The following is a 17,617-nucleotide window of genomic DNA, read 5'->3' on the forward strand; positions in this document are numbered from 1 at the left end:
AAATATCACTAAACTACTTTGAGACCCCCCCACCCAAAAACCACAATGATCAGCTCAGAAAGTGGCATAAATAATCTTTATAGTTCAAATACATTTTGCAAAATAAAAGAACATTTTGTTCAACACGTGTAAGAAAACTGATTTATTGAAACACCTGAGTGTCTTCAGCACTAGTGTGCAGTGACACTGTAGGTAATGGGAAAAAAAGCAATTACCCGTTCATTCTCAGAATCTTCGGACAATGTTGGACACAATGAATCTCCTTAAGTTGGGCTGCACTCGATGCATTTCCCCTTTTCTCATTGCCATGTATTAAATTTTATCACAAATACCAGTACATGCAGTATTTATCAACTGTGGAAGCAAAAGCCTATTGTCTGAACCAAATGCTCAGGGTCCAGAATCCACCTAATGAATCGGTCATTGTTTTTAAATAAGGAACTTTAAAAGTCATTTACTTCTTACCCTCCAGTTTTTGCCATACTGTACATTTCATTTTAATCATTTAATCAACTTTGTCTTGCATTTTTATATATGAAGACTGCAAAACAAGCAACAGTGGATTTGATTTGCTTTGATATAATATGATGTCCTTTTATTGTGCCAAACAAAGTTGGTGACAACATTTCTATATACAAAGATACAAAGTGTTCCTGTGACATGCAGTAGCTGAACCCATTTAATTCTTCTAAAACTTGAATCTAAGATGTGATAACATCTTAGACGTGTACACAGATATGAAACCTCTATGTGTAAATGACCAAAAGCCAGATGAAGATTGTGGTGGTTATTTTGCTTTATCTTCCTTTTTTCAAAGAAAAGCTATAATCAAAGGTATGCTAATTATTGGTGTCATTTTCACTCATCTGTCAAACCAAGCTGCTTGAGATGCAAGCTGTCATTCTTTGAGAAAGAGCTTCTCGCTCTATCATCTAATCATTTCACAACCCTTTTTAAATTTTAATTCCCCGTTATGTTTTCTCCTTGTTTGTACTTCTTGAGTCATATATTCAAATATAACGTATGCAGAAGCCGCTGAGCTCTCATTGTCTTCAATGGTTACACTGAATAATGGCCTGACAAACGAAAATGCATGCAGAGATTCATCGTGAACCTATTTGCAATCATAATAAGCTTGCTTCTAACTCGCATAATTGTCCAGTCTTCCAAACCTTCCCAGCAATAATACACTACAAGAAAGTGAATGTATTCTATAAGTCAGCATTGTGTAAAAATTGACCTAAATGGGAGAAAATGAGCACAAAAGAATCCCTGATAATGCTCAAATTGATTTGGGCATCAAGAAGTCTATTAATTCAGGCTCTTTAAGCAATGAAACATGGTTGCGCAGACCGCATCAATAGACTGCATCAATATTGTCCAAAACTTTGCCCGTTCATCACAAGTTTAATTCCAAGTCTGACCTTTTGCAAAAAAGTTCACTGTACTGGTTTGCTTAGGGCTGTGTTTTATGTGGCCCAGGGTTGATAAGTTGGATTTTCATCAGGGATGAAATATGAAGTCCATTGATGTGCCACTGCTCTTTTGAACAACCTTTGCCTTCCATTCAGTACAATATGCAAGTATGCTTGTGCTCTGCCAAAATCAATATCATTTCAAATAAACAGTATTGAAAGGTTGACCATGCCAAACAAACATTCTTGAGTTTTCAGTGGTAAGACACAATCATGGATGGATGAATGGATAGACCGACAGACGGACGGGCGAGTGGACGGATGGACAGACAGACAGAGTACATAGATGGACCGACTGAAGTGTTTGAACTGTAGTCTACGGAGGTGGATTTGACTTGTATTTACACATTCGTGTAGTACTAATATTTTATATACGAACACAAATGTGTAAATATGAGAACAAGTCTTTTTGAGATACATCTACCTCCATAAATCTACCTCCATAGAAGTAGCCCCTTTGTTTGTTTGTGCGTGAGTAAAGCCTGAGTTATACTTCCGCGTCAGACCTACGCCGTCAAGGAAGAATCGAGTTATGACCCTACGCCGTAGCCTGACGCGCACCTCTCGATTTTTGTAACCTTCGCGTCACGTAGACGCGTATGACGTAGCGAAAACGGACTGTGATTGGTCCGCTCAGACTGTTGTTTCCGGTTTACCGCGAAAACACCGCCATTGTACAATAGAATCAAACATTGTTTTCTACACGCAAAAATGGACCAAGCTGACGGGAGTATCATCGAAGAGCAAGTCTCGTCAAGAAATTATTATTGTGATTGCCAAATGGCAAGGTCGGCGATCGAAAAAATTAAAAAATGGAAGAACCACCGAGACGTGGGTGGTCGGAATCGAGTGGCCACACGAAGCGGTGACCCATTCGGCCAAAAACTGCCAACTTTTTATCACTTTATGTCGTATTTTTGGTTGGTGCACTTCATCATTTACTGTGTACATGTTTCAAGTATATGAAGAATAAAGCACAGATTTGGTGTCAAAAGAGTTGTTTTGATCTTTAATTTTCAATAACAGACAGTTCACACACACAATACATCATCACTGATTGAGAGTGCCTCGGTGCTTTTTATGATAACCTTAAAATCAAGCCTCCCAACGCAGTTTGGGAAGTTCCCTAGACGCCAGAAATCTGCTATGGCTTCCCACTGGCTGGTTGTAGGACACGGCAAACAAATCAGGCTGGAGGGCTTTGCAGACCTTGAACGCAGTGCTCGACGCTAGTTTGAAGCTAGCCGCCACAGCTAGCTCTCTCCACCCGAGTCTAAAACTCTCTATGCGGCATCAAAAGTCGGCCAGACCGCCTCGAAACCGTCTTCTGCGTCGCCTGCCCGTCAACATTTGTATGTTCCATATTTATTCAGTGTTTATGAGCAGAATATTTACTTTCAAGAGTTCCATCTTGCATTGTTTATTTTTCTCCGACTAGCGGAAGTAAACAAGCATGCCCCAAAACTGTACAAACATAACGCCACGTCCCTCTAGTGGCTTGGCGGTGAATTACAGAGCAACGCGTTCCCTCACCGCAGAACTATCGAATGTCGAATGACGCCGTAGTCGCTACGCCGTCACCGCAACGCGGGAGTATAACACAGGCTTAAGGGTGGAGGTGTGGGGGTGTATTTGTATATGTAGCGTGCGTGTATTTATGTGTGTCTCCTTGGGCATATGTACTGTATATCTTTTTGAGTATGCGTGCGTGAATGTTTGTGTGTGTGTTTGGGGGTGTGCGTATACTGTGCCCACACATCCAAGTGTGCGTGCATTTGTGTGTGCACATGGCATGTGAGCAAATTTGTATATACACCGCCCATTAATGAATAATGATTTGCTTGAGTGCAACAGCTGTTCTGTTGCAAAACTGTTTTGTGGCTCCCTCTAATTAGAATCTATTTGAACACCCTTGCTTACATTTCTTTAACATTTGATCACAGCTCAAATTTTGTTCTAGATGAGTGACTGGCATATGAAAAAAACATTTGTTCTTGCATTACAAACTATACTGTACAGTATGTACAAATAATTGCAAGTTAAAATATAAAACCTTTGAAGTAACTACAAGACATGCTAAATGCATGCATGCCCTGAGAGTAAAAGCCAATAACAAGTGTGGTGGTCTTTGCCAAGACTCCCCTCTACCTTTACTTTTACTTTGGTAACACTTCCTGTTTTGACTTGTGGCTTTAGTTCAACCTTGGCAGGGTGGGTGTGGTGTACCTGGATGTGCACCTGCAGCTCGTCAGTAATCACTACTGCTTTTATGGAACGTCATTGGCTTTAAGCAGGTGCCGGATGATTCTTCCTGTCAACATTGGTACATCAACCAACTAAGCCTGTAGTTTTTTACTCTTGTTGTTGAACCCTTGACTAATTTTGTCTTTTCCTTCAGGATACCCATCCAGCTAAGCCTCCTGTTTAAATGTAGCCACCTGCCACAGCCAGTCACTAACTCATCACCCCAGTCACCCATTCAACACCTTGCCTGTATTTAATAAATATCACTTCATTCTTCATCTGCTTCTGTGTCGCACTTTGGTCTGCAGTGGCTTCGCCTATCCTGCCATAACAAATGAGGATTGGTGACCCTCTAACATATTACATATTCCTAAGCATGTGTACTTTAGTAATTAGTTATTATGTCTTAATTCTTGAGCATTTCAACTTTTTTGGTGTATACGTATACAGTAGGCTACATGTCATGGTCGGGGTTCCCCGCTGTCCCAAGTTTCTTTAAATTGGCTGTGTTCGTAGCCAACCGTTTCATATCACGTTTTGTGAACGACATGACAAGGTGACAGCATATACTGTATTTGCCTTCTAACTGGTGTCAAATTATGTTTCACCCAAGCGACTGACACTAATTCCCTTTTTCTAACTTCTTGACAAACACCAATAAACTGTTATGAACTTGATCTATGGTATCTTGTCCTGTAAGTGACTTAAAAAAAAAGTAAAAAATTAAAGCCCAGGACAATGTCACATAAAAACTAAATTTAAATGCTGAGCAAGATGGCTTCAATTAGCCCCTCTTGCTACAAGTTTGAGACCAATTTAAATTCTACCGTGTCGGTGAATTATAATTTCGTTATATTCAGTAGGGTTTTTATGATAAATACCGTAACAACTTTAATCTGCACCTGGATTTGAAAATGGCTTCGCATGAGTAAGTGAAAATCCTACTCAGTTTCTTTAGTGGCTTTTAATAGTTGCTATAATGTATTCATTTTTGTATTTGATTATTTTTGTTAATCCACACTGAAATATTAAGGAAACAGGAAACGATAACATAACAAATAGAAATGTAAGTGGACAATTGTTCTAAATTGATTTGAAAATCCTAAACAAAAGTTAAAAAAAATCTGAAATATGCATTTTTCTCCAATAACTGTACGAAAATCAGGGCGCTTTCACATTAGACCAAGAAAACCATGGTCCGGTTGGAGAGCTACCTCGCAACAGCACTTGCAAATGACTTGTTTAAAAGATTGAGCATTCACACTGTGCCAACCGAACTTTACGAGTAGCATCACATGGACGAAAGGCACACTCGTTGATTGGACAAAAAGAAGAGGAAATACTTCCCTCCTGGGCGTGGAGGGAGCGTAGAGTGTCACAGCGTGGTGCTATGATGCTGTACGTAATGTAGCATGAATTAAGTCGCCGCTCGGCCAGCGGCAGGGTCGCTCTGTCCTGACTCGATCCCGCGCGAACTGGAGTGTATAAAAAAATGCATAGGGGAAAATTAAACCACGAAAGTAAACCGCGTGGTACTCGAAGTCACACATGTGAGCCATTGTTCTTGTGACTTTTTGGGCTGCCAAATTGTTGCCAGGAGAGCGAGAGTCATGAAACGGCTGCCCCGAGAGGCTCCGCCTGTCTCGACTACTGTCACTTTCACACAGGAACTCAGGAATAGCATGCAAAACACAACCGCAACATTAAAACCCGATTCTGCGTATCAAATGCAACTGCTTAGCGCAGCACAACATTTGGCCATGTTTAATCGTCTATCCTCCTGCCTTTGTTGATTTTGGATAGCGTGCATGCTGTACTTATGCTTTCAAGGATGCACTGTGTCAGTGTCACAACCTGGAGCATCACAGCTTCACGCTGTGATGCTGCACGTAAAGTAGCAAAGCGAAGCAGCGCTTAAAGTGGACCGAGACCCGCGAGTTTGTTTGTTTGGTCCGAACTAGAATTCTGATGCGCGTTCACATTTACAAAATCAATTGGACTATGTGAAAAAACGGACCAAACAGTGCCAGTGTGAAAGCACCCTATTATATTACAGCCAGCGGCACGGGAAGTGGGGAGCTGAGGGTGCTGCAGCACCCCCTGGTGTTTGGGAGAAAAAAAGTGTTCTGGTAGATTTTTTGGGGGGGGTCAGAAATGAATCAATCAATAAAACATATTGGAACAATAGCGTATTTAACTTTGGGGTTTAAATATATATGTTGAAAAGTTTTTTTTTTTTTTTTTTTTTTTTTTTTTTTAATAACCCACCTGACACCTTGCTACCAGGTCACATTGAATAAGGCGCGATTAGAATGGAAAAGTTAACTATTGACAGAGAAGTCATTAATATGGCGCAAACACGAATTAGTGATTTTTTTCTTTACAAAAACAGCAAAATTTTCTAAAATTCAATTCGAGGTCGAAAATGAAGATGATTATTATAGTTTATAATAGTGCCCAGCGAGGAAAAGTTTGCTGCAGATTTAGACCGTAGAGAACTTCAAATAGCTTGCATTGTAGCCATTTTATTGTTTGTTGTTGCTGTTGAGGTGCCGCCGTGCAGAGGCAGTTGGATATTTGTTTGCAATTTATTTGAGTGTTGTGAAAATTGGATGTTAAACAGAGGCTTATTGGACCTTTAGGTTTCAAATGTGTGTTTATGTGTCATTGCGCCATCTAGCTGCGGGGATTTGCGTTTTAATACGCGGGTGCTTTTATTTCCCAAACAAAAAACTCCAACACACACTGTAGGTGAAATAGAACGCTGTCTATGTAGTAGTCTAGTAGTAGTTCGTAAACTATCCACCATGCGTGTGTACAACCATTGTGCAAGCATTGAATGGAGAAAAAATGTGACCGAAACGGCTGTTTTTGGATGGGAAACCAGAACAAAAAAATATCTCTGTCGGACACAGTAATAAGTAGCGCCACCATTCTTGTTGATCACTTCAAAATTCATTTAGGCTCTCTTGAAGCGAGTGTTTCCAGGCTGCCGTTTGACGACCCTGCACCACCTAAAGCTCCGGGTACTCTGGTTTCTTCCCACATTCAAAACGAAAACTATGGTAGCCTGACTGAATACTCCAAACTGTCAGTAGGTATGAGTGTGTGCGTGAATGGCTGTTTATCTCATTTTGCCCTGCAATTGGCTGGCAAGAGGCAACCAGTTCAAAATGTAACTTGCCTAGTGTCTATCTATAGTTAGCTGGGCTAGGCTAAAGCAGCCACGTGACCCTCATGAGGATAAGCGGCACAAAAGATGAATGAATGTTTTTAAGGTCATGGCAGGAGAACTGCTGCAGAGAGTTGTGTGCAGGCTATCCATAAACATGGACCCTATAATCCAAGAAAAAAGTTTTAAATGTTCTATGGGCCTATGACTGAAAGGAACATGAGAAAAAAAAAAAAAAAAAAAAACTTATTCCAATGTGTAATTGTAGTTGGCCTCAAAGAGACTGCTTTCACAGAGCCCTAGCATAGGCTAATGTATCCAAGAGCTCAAGATGTTTAACGAAAACTGATATCCACTATTTCAAATACATAACTTTTGAGAAGGGTAAACTGTACAACGCTTCTCAACCCCATTTCAGTGCTGCTACTAGAATTAACAGATTGCCATACATCTGTTCACAAGCGCTCTGCCCCTTTTCGGGAATAGAGCTCGAGGTGTAATGAACACAGATGGAGTTTTGCTGCCGGAGGGAGTACCCAGAGAGAAGAGTGGTGGCTTGGAGCAGGAACATTGTGAAAAACAAGTCATTGCGACCTGTATTGTTAAGTGAGGCAGTAACATGTAGCCTTCACTTTTAAATGTACAGCATTGTGTTTTATTGTATCTCCAGAATCTGTATCTCCTATCTGATGAATAGGCTTACAGCACATATGTGCAAAGTGTGGCCCGGGGGCCAAATGCGGCCCGTGGTCAAATTTCATCCGGCCCCCAGCCTGTGTCATAAAATCAATAATAATAAATAATAAATTGGTCAGCAGTACTGCTACTGGCATATGAAGTAGCTTACACACTAAATGCTGCTCCTCATTCACCCACTAAAAGGCAGCAGCACTCTAAGCAACATTACCCCGCGTGACCCTTTACTCCCAATTTTTTAAAATGGCGACAATCAACAAAAAGTTGACTGTGACGGCCGACGCTTCAACGATAGGTGGAAATTGGACTATTTCTTCACTAAAATACGCAAAAACTGTGTCTGCCTCATTTGCTTAGAGACAGTCGCTGTTTTTAAAGAGTTCGATGTGAGGCAGCATTACTAAACAAGACAAGCTGACATGTACGACAAGATTACTGGGAAGATACGTAGCGAGAAATTGGAGCAACTTAAAGCTAATTTAATTTTACAGCAGCAGTATTTCGCAAGAGCCCAAGAGATGAAAGAGAACGCCACAAAGGCTAGTTGCAAGATTTTGTGGAAATTATGAGACACACAGAATGGCTTGCTAAAATTTGCATAAATATATTGTTCTACGTAAAGGATGTCAGCCAAGGTCGGCCCCCCACATTTTTACCACACCGATTCTGGCCCCCTTTGCAAAAGGTTTGGACACCCCTGGCCTACAGTATACTCCATTCACACAGGAGGTGCTCATCACGTCAATCATCAAATCTAATGTAGGTTTCCTATTCCCGATCAGCTGGAAAAAAAATGTTCTGGCTTCCATCAGCGCCCTGACCCCATGCCGGCAGTTGTGGTCCTTCAAGCTCAACTACGAGGCGCTCGAGAAGGAGATCGCCATGGGGCATGGATCAGCTAGCCGGCAACCGGCCGTTCAAGAAGATCCTGGCCATGCTCTACTCAGAGATCCCCGCCGTCGCACGTTCAACCAAGGGGTTGTAATGGTTTAAGATGGTTCCTCTTAGTTTGTGCTATAGTGTCTCATGTCTTTGTGTTCACCCACTGTTTTCATCTGTTGTTTCTTTTTCCCCCATCAATCGGCTTCCTCTTGTGTCAACGACCTGTGACTCATTGTCTCGTTAATGCTTGTCGGTGGTTTTTAAACTCCCCATGTGCTGTCAATTCTTGTCATGTCTGCGTCGATGTCACCCGTGTTCCTGATTCCCCGTCCAAGCCTTGTTCTAGTGAGTTGCTGTTTTAGAAAGTTGTTTTGATCAAAATGATGAGACTTTGCTCCAGCTATAGAGATCCTTTAATGCATCCTGGGAAAACTTGAATGTGGTCTGTAAGCACGAGACCAAAAAGCAATCTGAAGAACAAGATGGTCGACTTCCTGAAGGACTGCACGAGGATCAACATCCTTAAGGTTGTAAACAGGAGAGTAATCAACAGGTTCCGCTCATTTTTGCTCTTCCTGGGTTGGCCGGCGGCATCGACTCAGGTCACCAAAGTGACGGGCTTCTGCCAGATCATCAGCGAGTTTGCGCTGGAGTTCCACATCACCAGAGAGAGGGTACTCACACTCAAACACAAGCATGAGAAACACAGAGAGAGGACCAAAACACGAGCGAAGATGATCACGGAGACGGAGAAATTCCTGGATGTGGAATCGCGCTCCGACAGCCCTGCCCCTTATCCCGGTGGGGGCGAAGCACCGGACCATGACTCTGATGCTGACTGAAGAAGGAGCCGTGCCAAGGCACTCGCCTGCACTTCATCTGGTTTGGCCGACCAGTTTTTATCTTCTCGGGATGGAGATGCCTTAGACAACCTCATGGAGTGATTGGTAAAGTCGGTGGCCTGCGACCCCGAGGCCAGGGCATCCAGTCCCAAAACCAGGAATCGCTCCTGCCTCAACAGGAAGTCAATTTGTGTCCTCCACAAGAACAATATCAAAGTAAGTGAGTATACACTCATTTTGGCACAATCAATTGCCTCATATATTTTGTTTAATGGTAACTTATCGGGGTTAACAGTGTGGATAGTTCAGCAAGTAATCCTGGCATATATTTCTCACTTAAACAGACACTTTGCCTTCAAGCAACACACCACACTCACCAACTTTTCAGTTTTTTCTTTCGTCTATAAATAATACTTGTCAGAACACGTGGCATCCTGTGGTAACACTTCAGTGAGTAAACGATTAGCTGTGAATGAAATAATTGATCTAAATTTGGAACATAGCCCTGATGGGGATGGAAATATTGAATGTGAAGAAACGAGGCATCCTGGTGGGGAGTACGATATTCAATTGAATCCAAACTGAGAAAACAAATGACTCATTTTTAAACCACTCTCCTGCAGTTGCATGATGTTTGTTTTTTCTTTTGCATGATTTCTAGCCAACATCTTTGTGGTCAATTATGTACTGTACATTAGGACATATACAGTATATATTATAATATACAGTATACTAGCAATATGGCCTTGTGTTGCCGGGCATACTACTTGTGCTGGGTTTTTGGAGCATATATATAATATATATAGTATACAGTATATAAACTATATACTGTATATATGGGTGGGTGTGTGTGGGGCTGTGTGTGTGGGTGTGTGTAACGGGTGCACACAGGCCCTTCATGTGTGTTGCAAAGGAAAACTCCCGCTAGCCTGGGTTTTTGGCCTAATGGCGAACTCGCTCTCCCGCTGTGCTGGATGCTCTGTGCCGCGCAGGTACAAGTTCTGACCTGGACGAGGGGGATGGATTGCATCGTGCAGATCGGTTTCATGCAGACCGGTTACATTGGTGCCGTGACCCGGATTGGCGTAGAGGTTTTCGGAGGGTGAGTGTAACGGATGCACACAGGTCCGTCGTGTGCGTTGCAGAGGAAACCTCCCACCTGATGCCTTCAAGGGAGCGAGCTCGTGGCTATAACACCTTGCCTGGGCTTTGGCTTAGCTCGCTCGCTCTTCCACCGTGCTGGATGCGCAGTGTGGTGCGGGTATGAGTCCTGACCTGGGCGAGTGGGATAGATCGTGTCTTGCGAAGCTGTTCCATGCAGACCGTTAATGTAACACAGCGGGAATGAGGGTGTGGCAAACAGTGTGGGAGCCCTAACCCTTCTCCTCAAGTGCTCCAAATTGAGAATAATGAACACCTGGACACATTGATGGGCGGAAGGGAAGTGTGGTCGGCTACAAATGTGGCATGAGCAGAGGATTCCGGGGCGGGTGGACCACCCGTTCTGTTGATGGACGCTGCATGAAGAAGGGAAGACTGGCACTAGTCAGTAAAGACACATTTTTAGCAGGGGCGGGTGGGTAAAGTTTTACCATTTTATCTATTTTCTATTTTTACTGTTTTTAGAGCGATTTTAAAGTGAAGTCTCTGGCTGCCCATAAATAGTTCCAGTGGGGAATTGCTCTAGCAGTTTTAACCCCAGGGGGTCCCATAGGCCTGCCCGTGTGGACACAAGTTTTGTTTGCAGTGTTTTTTTGGTTTGCAGTGCTTTCTTTGACTGGAGTGTCCACCGTTTGTTTACTGTGCGAGAGCAGTGCCGTCCTACTGGGCGAATCCATGCCCCATGAAGGCCGGACCAGAAGTGACTTATTTTTTAGCTTGTTTTTATCTATCATATGTATATTTATATATTTTTTAATTATTTTTTTCCCAATAAACCAAGTGTGAACTAAAAAAGTCTCGTCAGCCTCCTCTTGCTGTGTCTCAGGGTCGGAACTAACAATGATATAGTAATTAGTACAGTAAACGGTAGTTAATTGGCATTCCCTCTTCATATGATTGGATTGAATTAGAAATGTGTTTATATTGTAGTGTAAATTATATAAAGTGTATTAATGAAATGTCAAGGTTTTCTTCATAGTTTGTAAATCACATACAGTATAAAATGGCACTTTTGAGCATTTTTAAGCAATGCTGTTGTAGGTACACAATCCACTTGGGTTGCACATGGTCGCTGAAAATGTGTTGGTTAAACAAACATAATCTGCCAATAATTAGCCAGTAATGCAAACAACATAACGTCGCAGAGTAAAAAAAAAAAAATGCTTGCTTTTAACAGAAAATGTCATATAATTATCTCTTCAAGATAGCAATTGGGGGCTGGGATTAGAATTCATTCAGGAGAAGCATTGTTTTACTGCCAGGCTATTCGCGATGTGCTTTGCAAGTATCCAAATCCTATATAATACAGGTTTAATGTTTTTGATAAGTTAATTTTTTTCTATATAGGCTATGAAATTAATATCTTAAAGTAACACTTAAGTGCCCATACAGTGGTACCTTTACATAGGAAGTTAATTCATTCCAGGACCTTGTTTCTGAGTCGAAATGGTCATATATCGAGCAACATTTCCCCATTAGAATACATTATAATTCCATTAATTCGTTCCACAGCCCAAAATCCTACACTAAATCCTTAATAAATACTACTGGTACTATTGCAAATAGCAATTACACATAGCAAAACAAATAAATTATGAATAAAAATCGGAATAATAATAATATAATAATAATACCTATAATAATGTAACGAATCAGGTTCTAATGTGGCCGATGTGTTTTGCGTGGTGTACCTGAACGCACCGCGTGGCTGACGTATCAGAGTGAGAGACAACCTTTTACTTTCACTTTTAGTGTTTAGCTGGGGCAGACAGTAGGCATGTTGTGTTGCACAAGTTCTGAAATGAATGATTAAAAACCTGACGAAGCTGGCTATGTTTTGGGCGATGTTACAATAATAATAATAATTATCACCTTAATTTATAAGGAACTGAGGTTAGAGGTGGACCCTCGAGATTGTAGACATTCTGTTGTCAAGCCAGTTCACGAACGCGACCACTATGCTCAGATTTTTCTATCATTCCCATCTTCATTCCTTTTCCCTTTTTTTCACCACCTACACTAACATTCTTGAGACCCATGTTGATTTCCCCCACAAGAAAATCCACCGTGCGTCGGTCTTGCGGAAAAACAAAGAAACTGCCGCGCTGTTATAAATCGTCGTATTCCGAGCATGTCGTCGGATTTAGAAACAAATGGCGAGTCATAGACTTCATAATATATTGACGGGACACCGGACACTAACACTGCGCCACACGTTCGGGTAGGGGGCCTTCCCACACCTAGCATCAAGAGGAGTTATTCTCAAACGCACGCACGCAGCGATCTAACGCCAGATTTAGGTTGAAAAAGTGCAAAAACTGTACCGCATAAAAACAGGAAGGATTGTCTCAGGCGTGATTTGTTCAAGGATTCAAGGTAATTATTATATTTTTCATACCATGCATGCGTTTTAAAACATTGTGATAAAAAACCAATGGGAGAAATTAACCGCTACGGCATTGGCATCATAATTTGCACTATTTACGTAAAATAAATGCTAACTGCCTGGTTCGTTGCTTTTTTAACAAAGAATCAGACTGTTTTACATCCATATCTATAAAGAATTAAGGGGTTTAAGCATTTATTCACAAGAATTTTCATCGTAAATAGCTCTTTGTCTGTGTTTCCACTCGGTCAGCTTTGACGGAGATAGGCCCCTATTAGTTGGCCCCAATGGCGCCATCAGGGGGTGGCCATGGGTGGCCACGGCCCCCCCATACTGTTTTTTGGCCACACTACTGGCCACCCCAGTGGCCAGTATAATAGTAGCGCGAGAAGTGGGATGTTGAGGGTGCTTCAGCAGGCTCTGGTGTTAAACCGAGGCTTATTGGACCTTTTCATTTTCAAATGTGTTCATGTGCCATTGCCGTCTAGCTGCAGGGAATTGCATTATAGTACACGGGCGCTTTTATTTCCAATACAAAAACTCCAACACACACTGTAATAGAACGCTGCCTTTGTAGGAGCCTAGTAGTAGTACGTAAACTATCCAGCATGTATGGAGAAAATGCGCAATCATGACAAATTTGGACCAAAACGGCTCTTCTTGGATGGGAAAAACTAAAGAAGCTGTGAGTGACTTCCAGCGCCGCTGCAGTATAATATCAGATTGTAGTAGCTGTGGAACTCAAAATGTTGACTGTACTGTTAAGGACTATGCACATTAAATCATTAGTAACGTTAAATATAGCACAATACACCAAAGTATATCAGTTGCGTGTCCTTAAGTCTTTCTGATAGTTTTCTTCTGGCCTTTTACTGCAACAACATAATAAAAACCTGAAATTAGGGCTTTTAGTTTTGGTGTGCCACCCCAAGATTTTAAGTGGCCCTGTCTGGCCACCCCTATGAACAATTTCTGGAGGCGCCACTGATCGGCCCGTCAATATGTTATGAAGTCTATGGGCGAGTCAAATTTTACGTCGGATGTCGAAAAGATCGTGTGTTGAAGCGATCGTATGTCGAGGTACCAATGTATCAATAATATCCGACAATATCTATTAATGTACAGTGACAGTACACCCCAATGGCGGACTTGGCAATTTTTGGGCCTAAGGCGAACATATCCAGGGACCCTCTTCATGGGTCAGTGGTTAAAAAGGTGAGAAGGGTGTGGAGGAAATATATTCCGGTACGGTAGGGCTGTTCTAAACAACACATTTTCTCCTGATTAGTCAGCCGACAAGTTTTACGATTAGTCAACTAATCTAATAATTTTTTTTATTTTTATTTTTTAAATAACTAATTTAGCAATGAAATTTTTGTTGACACTTATTAATTCACAAAACCATTTTGGAACACTTAAATTCTTTATTAAAGTACAAATAATCATGTTAAAAACAATAATTAATCACAAATAAACAATGGGGTTATATGCTGATAGCATTTACTAGTGCAAAAGAATGGAAAGTAAACAGATTCAGAACACTGACTTTGCCTTTCCAACATTATTCAAAACAATTCTTTTTAAAAAAATTCTAGCATTATTATTACAGTATACTACTATATATGATAGTAGTATAATAATTATAATAATTATTCATTGCCAATCATATTTGTCATAAAGAGTGTCATTTGAAAGCTATTCTTAGTGTAGAATCTGTATTCTGTTGTATTTACTCAACATATTATAATATTAATTCTGAAGTATGTGGGATTAACTCCAGAAATCGTTATCTATATGATGAACATGACGTGCTTTTATTTTGAAATGTTCACCGGAGGTACGTTCGCTAAACCGCTAACCGAAAGCTTTAGACTCCGTAAAAAAACATTCTTCGTCATTGCTTGTGGTGTCACTGATAATTTTTTTTTTTCGTTATCAAATGCTGTTAACCAGCTCTTGAGTGCTATTGTATGACTGATTGGAACTGTACTGCATTGTTTCGCCACATGGTGTGCTGTCGTGTATTTTATGGTCGGTGTGAAGAAGAAGAAAGTTAAAAGAGGCATTAGCAGCCTGTTCTCAAATTCTCCCTCACTGCACTTTGGCTCTCATGGAAAGCACGTTCGCTCATGTGTTCGAAATAAACGATAGCCGACGTGCAAAGTAGCAAGTGAGCTGTAAAAATAGCGAGCTTAGTTGCGTGAAAAACGCGGGAGAGTTAAGTGAAGCTAACGAACAGCTAAGCGGAGCTAAGTGATGCTTAACGGAGCTAAGCGAAGCTAAACGGCGCTAAATGAAGCTAAGCGACTGATAGTGCGTGTGTGTGTGGGAGAGATAATATACTAAATGCAGCATTCAAATGGCTTTCTTTTTTGTTTTGTTATTTGTTTGTTGGTATGCTGACATAATTATACATGACGAATAGTTGGGGGTGATGCTGGCTCCAGTGGCCCAAGCCCTTGCTCGTTGGGGCAAGGGCAACTGGTTGGGGGGGCCCCTACTGGTTGGGGGCCTAAGGCGATCGCCTATTTCGCCTGAATAGTAGATCCGCCTATGGTACACCCTCACTGACATTAAAATCAGTTGTAGACAAATGTGAAAAGGTCCGTTTGCGTTCACTGGGTGGGCCTATTAGTTTTACCAAAGTTTAAAACTCAAAAAGAAGAAATAAATAGACAAATGCTGGAACAATATGGTCTACTGCATCAAATTAGTTGTAATCAATACAACAATGTCTCATGGGTACCAAAAGGTTTAACGCACGGCTGCTGTGTAAATCTAATATAAGCGAGATGTATATAGCAGTCAGACACCGAGTCACATGCTTCCCCAAGGAGAATTTGCTTCGGTGCAGAGGTCGATCCGCCGCCCGTGTCCCCTCCCATCCGCGTCCCGTGCCGCCTCGCTCTGCCACTCCTGCAGCAGACCGGGGGAAGTCCGAGAAGAGAAGGGCTAGTGCAAACCTGCGCATGCAATATAGAGCGCGGAGACAGAAACCGGAGATTCAAGCACACTCAGAATGCACGCGCCCGACTGCTGCTGCCAATTCACTCGGCTGAGCATACACCACCTGGAATCCGGATAAAAAGGACGCACCGATCATCACAGAGCACGGAAGAACGGCAAGCATCGGCTGAGTAACACAGTAGCAGAGTAAGAATGGCTTTTCCCTAATAAATAATGTTCCTCCTCAACAACTTTAAGTTTTTTAAATAATTTTTATAATTTATTAATGAATTAGGAATGCCTTTTTGCACAATACCTGAAAATTATTGCACAAATATTGGCAAGATATGTTTATTAAATTAAATAACATATAACAACATGCCCAAAGATATTATTAAGTATATTATTTTTCACTTTTTTCCTACAGAATTATAAAAATATATAAATAGAATTTAAATTAAGTAAAATATAGATTTTTCTATATGATCCTGTTTGTTTTCATTCACATTAAGGAAGTAAAAAATAGTGACACTGCAGCCTAACCTTTGCACCTGTGGGATGGCCCACATTCATGACGTACACTAATACACATCATATAGCTACTATTTTATACCTAGAGGACAATTTCCCTACATAATGGAAATTCTATACAACACTGAGTGGAAGTGATTTTGATTGAAATAGACCAATAATGTGCCCACTCTTTAGCCTTTTTGCCACTCTATTTATATACAGATGAATCACTCATCCATGGACACATTGGGAATTGCCTTTGTCACTATGCTAAATCAAATCAAGTAAACAAATTAAATTAGACCATTAAAAATCATAAGAAGTAGTCAAAGATGTGAAACTAAGTCAGAATGTAAACAGCACAAGATAGTCCTCATTAGTAAGGAGCCTCTAGTCACCATGGAGTATTGGATGAAAGGACTGAGGAAAACAGTTCAGATGATTACATCTGGATATGCCCATGTGAAGCAGCCAGCCTCTTATAGGTGATTCAGGTGTTTATGTTTGTGACATTGGTGACAAACACTGAGTGCAACAGAGACAAGGACTGAATGTTAAATATTTCTAAGAAAGTGTCTAGTTTCTCAGTCAGCAGAATCACAAAGTCAGGTCACTACTGCCAATTGGAACGGCAAATATCACACTCATTCAACCTTTGTTGACTGAAACCCTTGTCCAGCTCAATTTAGCATAATCAAGACCATATTTAGGCTGTTGAGTAATGTAATATTTCAGTACATTTAAAGTGAAAATTGTTTTAGGGTACTGCAAAAATACTGGATTGGACCATTTTCTAATCTTAGTGTAGCAAACTAATGAGGATGGGGATCAAACTGAGACGATTCTGACACATGTGTGCTTATATATGACAGCATTATAGCTAAAATTTGTTCTAAGCAATGATACATTAAGGAAAAATAACACTTCATAAATGACTTGGTCTCTCCCAACTTTTATTGAGGCAAGTAATATATTTTCCCATAAAGTACTTTGTCCAAATTAGAGACATACTGTAGCATAATTTATCACGGTAAAATTGATAATCTCTTAAAACAGTTTAAAGTGCCTGTGGCAGCATAAAAAAATCTTAAATAGCATTATCATGTGGACTTCAATCAGATTTTGAGACGATTCGTCTACTGTGTATACATGACAATTTGGCAAAGTGCAGATAACGAGAAAAGTGCGTTCCCGAGCTATTTGTTTGCGCCAACATAACTTCCGGTTTCATTTAAGTTATTTCGGTAAAGGAAAAAAAAAAGTATTTCGAAATGAAACCAAATTTTTAGTCTGATTTTGG

The 17,617-nt window shown here is 40.9% G+C and overlaps 1 protein-coding gene across 2 annotated transcripts in view; it reads left to right on the top strand.

The window, feature by feature from the left end:
• Positions 1–15,808: 15,808 nt before the first annotated feature.
• Positions 15,809–17,617, top strand: part of LOC130919467 (transmembrane protein 125) — a 49,792-nt gene continuing 47,983 nt past the window's right edge. For both annotated transcript variants that reach the window (XM_057842218.1, XM_057842219.1), the window contains exon 1: positions 15,809–16,011. The gene's annotated coding sequence lies outside the window, so the exon portion shown is untranslated. The remainder of the gene's footprint in view (positions 16,012–17,617) is intronic.

Source organism: Corythoichthys intestinalis, chromosome 7 (genome assembly GCF_030265065.1).
Source record: "Corythoichthys intestinalis isolate RoL2023-P3 chromosome 7, ASM3026506v1, whole genome shotgun sequence".
NCBI lineage: Eukaryota > Metazoa > Chordata > Actinopteri > Syngnathiformes > Syngnathidae > Corythoichthys > Corythoichthys intestinalis.